The sequence below is a fragment of the Symphalangus syndactylus genome, chromosome 11 (genome assembly GCF_028878055.3).
Source record: "Symphalangus syndactylus isolate Jambi chromosome 11, NHGRI_mSymSyn1-v2.1_pri, whole genome shotgun sequence".
In the NCBI taxonomy this organism is placed as follows: Eukaryota; Metazoa; Chordata; class Mammalia; order Primates; family Hylobatidae; genus Symphalangus; species Symphalangus syndactylus.
This window is the reverse complement of record NC_072433.2, coordinates 54,777,801-54,787,047: the sequence shown is the minus strand read 5'-3', so window position 1 is coordinate 54,787,047 and position 9,247 is coordinate 54,777,801.

Below are 9,247 nucleotides of genomic sequence, written 5' to 3'. Positions count from 1 at the left end.
CTTGAACCTGGGAGGCAGAGGTTGCAGTGAGCTGAGATTGCACCACTGGACTCCAGCTTGGGTGGCAGAGCAAGACTTCATCTCAAAAAAAGAAAAAAGCCCAAAACCAAAAAGCAAAAATTAGCCAGGTATGGTGGCACATGCCTGTAGCCCCAGCTACTCAGGAGGCTGAGGTGGGAAGATTGCTTGACCGCTGGGGGTGGAGGTTGCAATGAGTCGAGATTGCGATAGATAGATAGACAGACAGACAGATAGATAGATGACACAACAGGCCGGGCATGGTGGCTCATGCTTGTAATTCTAGCTACTTAGGAGGCTGAAGAGGGAGGATCAGTTGAGCCCAGGAGTTCAAGGCTACAAGGAGCCATGATAATGCCACTGCACTCCAGCCTGGACGACAGAGTGAGATCTCATCTCTAAATATATACATTTTTAATGACTATTAATGAGTGTCACCATGCGTATGTGTATAGCAACTGTGCTTTACACAGATCTCATTTAATCACCCCAGCAGCCCCAGGTGGAGGTGCTGCTGTTTCTTAGATGAGGAGCCCAAGGCTCAGAGGAGTCGAACCCCTTGCACAAGGATGCCAGGCTAGTGACTGGCAGAAGCAGGACCTAGGCCTGGCAATGGGACTTGGTGTGTGCTCAGTGGAGGCTCAGAGAGGTTGTGAAATTTGGCCAAGGTCACACAGCCAGTCTATGTGAGAAGAAAGGGATTGCACCCTTAGCTGTCTGGCTCCAATCACCTGCTGTGCCCTCAGCTTTTTCTGGTGTGCAGATAGAGGGTAGGAGTGGCATTGCTTGGGACAGTCCCTAACCTGGGACAGGTAAGTAAAAATACTAAATAATAAATGCTCTGGCACCCCGGCCAGGACTCGCCCCAGAGCCTAGGCGGGGGGAATCGGACCCTTCCCTGGGTATCATGTGGGAAACAGGCCACTTCTGGCCGCTTGTTGTTTACTTATTCACAGCCTTTGATGATATCACACCTGCACACCTCTGCAGGGCACCCGATGGAGAGGATGAGTGAAACAGCCTGTGGGCGGCAGAGCCTGGAAGAACAGAGAACGGTAAACTCAAGGCCAAGGGTAAATTGGGTGGCGGGTCTCTAAGGACTGCGTGGGGGTGAGACTCGCCTGGGGAGACAGGCTAGGGGAAGGAAAGATGGTGGCCGAAGTCACAGAGGCTTGGATGGGCCTCCTATACCCCTGCCCTGCACCGCCCTCCACGCGTGGACTGCCTAATGCTTCATGTTTTGTTTGTTTTTGTTTTGTTTTTGAGGCAGGGTCTCCCTCTGTCACCCAGGTTGGAGTGCGGTGGCGCTATCATGGCTCACTGTGGCCTCCACCTCCCTAGCTCAAGCGATCCTCTCACCTCAGCCTCCTAAGTAGCTGGGACTGCAAGCACACAGCACCACGCCCAGCTAATTTTTTTGACCTTTTGTAGAGAGGAGGTCTCACTGTGTTGCCCAGGCTGGCCCAGTGCTTTCTGGCTGCACACCCAGGCCAGGACAGGCTGGTGTGTCTTCCTTCCTCTGCTGGGATGTCCTGAACACCCATTGACCACCCGACAAAGGTTCAGAGTGTGGGGTGCATCCCATTTTGGGTTTATTTTAGGTGGCATGTCAGCAAGAAAACACACACACACCACAAACACCATATGCACACACACCACACGCACAAACCACACACACTGCACACACCCACCACACACACCACACCCACCACACCCACCACACAAACACACCACACACACACCCCACACCACACACGCACCACACACCACACCCACACACACACCACACACCAACACACACACCACACACCAACACACACATCACACAAACACACCACACACACACCACACACACCACACACACCACACACACCACACACACCAACACACACACCACACAAACACACCACACACACACCACACACACCACACACACCACACACACACACCACACACACCACACACACCACACACACCACACACACACACCACACACACCAACACACACATCACACAAACACACCACACGCACCACACACACACCACACACACACCCCACACCACACACCCACCACACACACCACACCCACCACACAAACACACCACACACACCACACACATACACCACACACACCACACACACACCACACACACCACACACACACCCCACACCACACATGCACCACACACACCACACCCACACACACCACACACACACACACACCACACACATCACACACACACCACACACACACCCTGAACAAGCTACTCTCTTTCTCTTTCCAATTCCCTTTCAACACTTCTGATTACTGCAGGAGAAAGTCTCAATTTGCTGCCAGAAACCCTTTAACACCTGTCTCTCTGTGCTTATCTTTTTGTTCTTTCTTTTTTTTCTTTCTTTTTTTTTTTTTTGAGATGGAGTCTTGCTTTGTCGCCCAGGCTGGAGTACAGTGACACGATCTTGGCTCACTGCAATCTCCACCTCCTGAGTTGAAGCAATTCTTCTGCCTCAGCCTCACGAGTAGCTGGGATTACAGGTTCACGCCACCATGCCCGACTAATTTTTATATTTTTAGTAGAGATGGGGTTTCACCATATTGGCCAGGCTGGTCTCGAACCCTTGACCTTAGTTGATCTGCCCCCCTCGGCCTCCCAAAGTGCTGGGATTACAGGCGTGAGCCACTGTGCCCGGCCTGATCTCTCTTTTTTTTAACAAGGAGAGAGCCAGCCTCCAGTTCAGAATGAGCAGCTGCCGATAGTATCTAGCTAGAATGTTATAAAATGTGTTTTCATTTTGTATATTTTTTGTTACCTTCTGTTTATCACAGGTGGTACTGGTTTTCTATTTTCCAGAGTGATAAAAAGTTTCCTTTTAAAGCACATGGTAGCCACAGTGGCTCACTCCTGTAATCCTGGCACATTGGGAGGCCAAGGCAGGCAGATCGCCTGAGGTCAGGAGTTTGAGACCAGCCTGGGCAACAGGGTGAAACCCTGTCTCTACTAAAAAAAGTACAAACAATTAGCTGAGTGTGGTGGCAGTCACCTGTAATCCCAGCTACTTGGGAGGCTGAGGCAGGAGAATCGCTTGAACCCAGGAGGCGGAGGTTGCAGTGAGCCGAGATCACACCATTGCCCTCCAGCCTGGGCAACAAGAGCGAAACTTCATCTCAAATGAAAGAAAATAAAGTACATGGTTAGTTTAGCACTGTGGCTCATGCTTGTAATCCCAGCACTCTGGGAGGTGAGGCAGGCAGATCACTTGAGGTCAGGAGTTTGAGACCAGCCTGGCCAACATAGTGAAACCCCATCTCTACTAAAAATACAAAAATTAGCCAGGTGTGGTGGCACACACTTGTAGTCCCAGCTACTCCAGAGGCTGAGGCAGGAGAATTGCTTGAACCTGGGAGGCGGAGGATGCAGTGAGCTGAGAATGCACCACTGCACTTTAGCCTGGGAGACAGAGTTTAAAAAAAAAAAAAAAAAGGGACATGGTTAGCTCATGCTAACCACGGTGGCTCACACCTGTAATCCCAGCACTTTGCGAGGCCGAGGTGGGAGGATCGGACGTATTGCTGGAGCTCAGGAGTTTGAGACCAGCATGAGCAACACGGCAAAACCCTGTCTCTACCAAAAATACAAAAATTAGCCGTGCATGGTGGTGGCGTGCCTGTGGTCTCAGCTACTCAGGAGGCTGAGTCAGGAGGATCGCTTGAGCCTGGCAAATGGAGGTTGCAGGAAGCTGAGATGGTACCACTGCATTCCAGCCTGGGCAACAGAGTGAAAACCCCATCTTAAAAAATAATACATGGTGAAAAACAAAACAAAACACAACCTGTGCTCTGAAAATCAGATTACTTGGTTCAAATCCCCGCTTGTGCCACTTTCTACCTGCATGACCTTGAGCAAGTCACACAACCTCTCTGTGCCTCAATTTCCTCATCAGAACAGTAACTGACAGTATGTCTCACCTGACACAGTGATTTGTGCCTATAATCCCAGCACTTTGGGAGGCCAAGGCAGGAGAATGCTTGAGGCCAGCAGTTTGAGACCAACCTAGGCAACAAATCGAGACCCCCCCCCATCTGTAGAAAAAACTTAAAAAATAAGCTGGCAGTGATGAGACTGAGAGCCTGTAGTCCCAGCCCCTTGGGAGGCTGAGGCAGGAGGATCCCCTGAGCACAGGAGTTTGAGGTTACAGTGAGCTAATCGTGCCAGTGTACTGCATCAAGGGAGACAACGTGAGAGACCCCGTCTCAAAAATCAAAACAAAACAAAAACCCCAGTCTGTCTGTCTTAAGATTATTGTGGAGATTATGTTAGTTAATATATATAAAGGGCTTAGATTGCTGCCAGATATCTAGTAAATGCTCTATAAATGTTTGCTTTTTTTTTTTTTTTTTTCCTTTTGGAGACTGAGTTTTACTCTGTCGCCAGGCTGGAGTGCAGTGGTCTGATCTCGGCTCACTGCAGCCTCTGCCTTTCAGTTTCAAGCAATTCTCCTGCCTCAGCCTCCTGAGTAACTGGGATTACAGGCGCGTGCCACCACGCCCAGCTAATTTTTTTTGTATTTTTAGTAGAAACGGGGTTTCACCATGTTGGTCAGGCTGGTCTCAAACTCCTGACCTCATGATCCACCCGCCTCGGCCTCCCAAAGCATTGAGATTACAGGTGTGAGCCAGTGTGCCTGGCCTAATGTTTGCTCTTATTAGGTCAAATAGAGAAAAACAACAACAACAATAACGACAAAAAACACCCATAACTGACCATAACTGAGGTTTTTTTACGTGGGGAAACAAAGGTTTGGAGAAACTAGAGGCTGAGTTAGGATATTGGTAAATTTCTGGATTCCCAGTCTAATTGTCAGCCATTTCAATCTTCAATAATTAATATAACCTCTCAGCTTCCACTTAATCACTTGCAAAATGGGACTAATCCTATCTCATTGGATGTTGGGATTGGTGTGTATAAAGGCGGATCAGAGGCCAGGCACGGTGGCTCATGCCTGTAATCCCAACACTTTGGGAGGCCAAAGCGGGTGGATCACTTGAGGTCAGGAGTTTGAGACCAGCCTGGCCAACATGGTGAAACACTGTCTCTACTAAAGTTACAAAAATTAGCTGGGCGTGGTGGTGGGCGCCTACAATCCCAGCTACTTGGGAGACTGAGGCAGGAGAATCGCTTGAACCTGGGGGGTGCAGGTTGCAGTGAGCCAAGATCCTGCCACTGCACACCAGCCTGTGCAAAAGAGTAAAACTCCATCTGAAAATAAATAAATAAAATAAAATAAGTAAGTAAATAAATAAAGCGGCTCAAAATGAGCATTAGGACAATGATGCCTTCTCAACTGGGATAATATCGCCCCCAAGGGGGCAAAAAACTTACTCTTTTTAATATGGAAAAGATATATGTAAATAGACATACAGTATATCTGTGTTATTAAACTTTCATGATAGGCAGCGATTAGAAAAAAAAGTCTGAAAAGGGCTCCTTAGGGGAACAATAATGAAAGAAAAGTTGAGAAACACTGCTGTCCAAACCAAGGTTTTTCCCGCTTGGCTTGTTTAGCCACTAGTGGGCAGTGAAATTGGCTTAATGGGTCATGATCAATATTTGGTGGAAAAATGATCTAGAAAATTCCACAGGGCACTGCATATAATGAGTCAGAACGTGTTGTGCAAAGGTTTTCCATTCAACGTGTGGGTGCGTGAACTGCAGTCACAAAATAAAAGATATCTCAGCTGGGCGCAGTGGCTCACCTCTGTAATCCCAACACTTTTTTTTTTTTGAGACAGAGTCCCACTCTGTCGCCCAGGCTGGAGTGCAGTGGCACGATCTCGGCTCACTGCAAGCTCCGTCTCCCAGGTTCATGCCATTCTCCTGCCTCAGCCTCCCAAGTAGCTGGGACTACAGGCACCTGCCACCACGCCCGGCTAATTTTTTGTATTTTTAATAGAGACGGGGTTTCACCGTGTTAGCCAGGATGGTCTCGATCTCCTGACCTCGTGATCCGCCCGCCTCAGCCTCCCAAAGTGCTGGGATTACGTAATCCCAACACTTTGGGAGGCTGAGGTGGGCAGCTCACTTGAGGTCAGGAGTTCAGACCAACCTGGCCAATATGGTGTCTCTACTAAGAATACAAAAATTAGCCGGGCGTGGTAGTGCGTGCCTGTAATCCCAGCTACTTGGGAGGCTGAGGTAGGAGAATCATTTACCCGGGAGGTGGAGTTTGCAGTGAGCTGAGATCCCGCCACTGCACTCCAGCCTGGGCGACAGAGTGGGACTCTGTCTCAAAAACAAACAAACAAAAATACATAAATACATAAAGAAATAAAATAACAGATATCTCTTGTGGATCACTGTTAAAAACATTTAAAGCCATTGCTCAAAACCACAACTTTCTCCTTTCATATTTTCTCTCTCGGACAAGCTTGTGCAGCCTTGGACTGTTTTGCTCTAAACAAGAAGAAATCGACAAGGAAAGGAAGAAATGTAGGAGCGAGTCCAGATTCCAGTGAAACTCGGGCCTGACTCTAACCAGCTCATGGCCTGGAAACTTTCCTGCCTTCCACATTTTCTTGTCCAGGGTAAGCACAGGTGCAGAGGAAAATGACCATCCCTGGTCACGTGCAGTGGCTCACGCCTGTAATCCCGGAACTTTGGGAGGCTGAAGCAGGAGGATCGCTTGAGCCCAGGAGTTGAAGACCAGCCTGGGCAACATAGCAAGATCCCATCTATAGAAAAGAAAAAAACTCCCTAAATTAGCCAGGTGTGGTGGCACACGCCTATTGTCCCAGCTACTCAGGAGGCTGAGGTGGAAGGATCACTTGAGCCCGGGAGGTGGAGGCTGCAGTGAGCTCTGATTGTGTCACTGCAATCCAGCCTGGGTGACAGAGTGAGACTCTGTCTCAAATTTTAAAAAAAGAAAAAGAAAAGAAAAACCCCAGAGGGGTGCTACTCCTCCTCACTCCTTCTGCCTCTCCTGCTCTCATCCCTTCTTGTCACCTTTTTCCCTCTCCCATCTTCTCTCCTCCCCTCACGCCTTCTCCTCTCTTCACCTCCTTTTCTCCAGACTTGGAAGGCAGCGGTCACATTTACCGATTTTGTCATGTACTGTATGGTCTGAAGCATGTCATTCAACTTTTCTGAGACTCAGATTTCTCAGCAGTAAAATGGGGAAGTTATTTGTAAGGTGGCATAGATGATTAAACGGGAGCATGTATATAAAGTATTTCAGCCCGGTGCCTGGCATACGGTGGGTGCTCAGAATGACAGTAGCTGCCTCGGAATGACAGTAGCTGGCTACCGGCTACCATGTGAAGTATTGTAGTTTCTATGCATTGGCATGATTTAGTCCTCACAATGAGCTATGCAGGAGCTGGGAAAATAGCAGGGCAGGCTGCCTGTTTTCAGATCCCAGCTCAGGATCTTTTCATATATATATATATATATATATATATATATATATATATATATTTTTTTTTTTTTTTTTTTTTTTTTTTTTGAGACAAAGTCTTGCTGTGTTGCCCAGACTGGAGTGCAGTGGCACCATCTCAGATTACTGCAACCTCTGCCTCCTGGGTTCAAGCGATTCTCCTGCCTCAGCCTCCTGAGTAATTGGAATTATGGATGTGCACCACCACACCCGGCTAATTTTTGTATTTTCAGTAGGGATGGTGTTTCGCCATGTTGGCCAGGCTGGTCTCGAACTCCTGACCTCAGGTGATCCACCCCCTTCTGCCTCCCAAAGTGCTGGGATCACAGGCGTGAGCCACCATACCTGGCTGCTCTTGGTTTAACTTTTAATTTTCAGAGTCCCATCCAGAGGGAAGAAAATAAAGTAGCTAAAGATGCAAACACTGGCCGAGCATGGTGGCTCATGCCTGTAATCCCAGCACTTTAGGAGGCCAAGGCAAGGGGATTGCTTAAGGCCAGGAGTTCAAGGCCAGCTTGAGCAACATAGCAAGACCCCATCTCTATAAAAAGTACAAAGATTCGTTTCCATAGAACATAGCTAAAAATTTTTTTAAAATACAAAAATTAGCTGAGTGTTGTGTGCACACCTGTAGTCCCAGCTACTCTAGAGGCTGAGGCAGAGGCTAAGGAGGATTGCTTGAGTCCAGAAGTTCGAGTCTGCAATGAGGTAGGATCATGCCATTGCATTCCCGCCTGGACTACAGAGTGAGACCCTGTCTCAAAAGATTAAGAGGAAGAAGCCGGGTGCAGTGGCTCACACCTGTAATCCCAGCACTTTGGGAGGCCAACTGAGATCAGGAGTTCAAGACCAGCCTGACCAACAGGGAGAAACCCCATATCTACTAAAAATACAAAATTAGCCAGGCACATGGCTGTAATCCCAGCTACTCGGGAGGCTAAGGCAGGAGAATCGCTTGAACCTGGGAGGCGAAGGTTGCGGTAAGCTGAGATTGCGCTATTGCACTCCAGCCTGGATAACAAGAGCAAACCTCCATCTAAAAAAAAAAAAAAAAAAAAAGAATAAGAGGAAGGAGGAGGAGAAGGATAAGTTCTGAAAATACAAATGAGGATGTCTAAATTGTATTCAGTGGTGTTTTTTCCCTCCTTTTTAAAAAAAGCCTTTTGGCTCCTTAGGAAAATAAGTTTATGTTTTCTATATCTGCCTAACATTATAGGGACAAATAAATTCAGAAAATATGATTTAAAAAAATTTTATTCACTTCCTAACTGTTTAACCTTGGGCAAGGTACCAAACCTCTCTGTGCCTCTGTTTTCTGATCTGTAAAATAGAGGTACAGTCATAATCCCTACCCACAAGGTTGCTTTGGATAAATAACTTGATATTTTTAATTAATTTTTTTAGAGACGGAGTTGCACTCTGTGGCCCAAGGCTGGAGTGCAGTCTCGTGATCAAAGCTCACTGCAGCCTCAACCTCCTGTCCTCAAGTGATCTTCCTGCCTTGGCCTCCCAAAGTGCTGGCACTACAGGTGTGCACCACCACACTTGGCTGTTTTTTCTTTTTTTTTTTTTTTTTTTTTTTGAGACGGAGTCTCGCTCTGTCGCCCAGGCTGGAGTGCAGTGGCGCAATCTCGGCTCACTGCAAGCTCCGCCTCCCGGGTTCACGCCATTCTCCTGCCTCAGCCTCTCCGAGTAGCTGGGACTACAGGCGCCCGCCACCACGCCCGGCTAATTTTTTGTACTTTTTAGTAGAGACGGGGTTTCACCGTGGTCTCGATCTCCTGACCTCGTGATCCG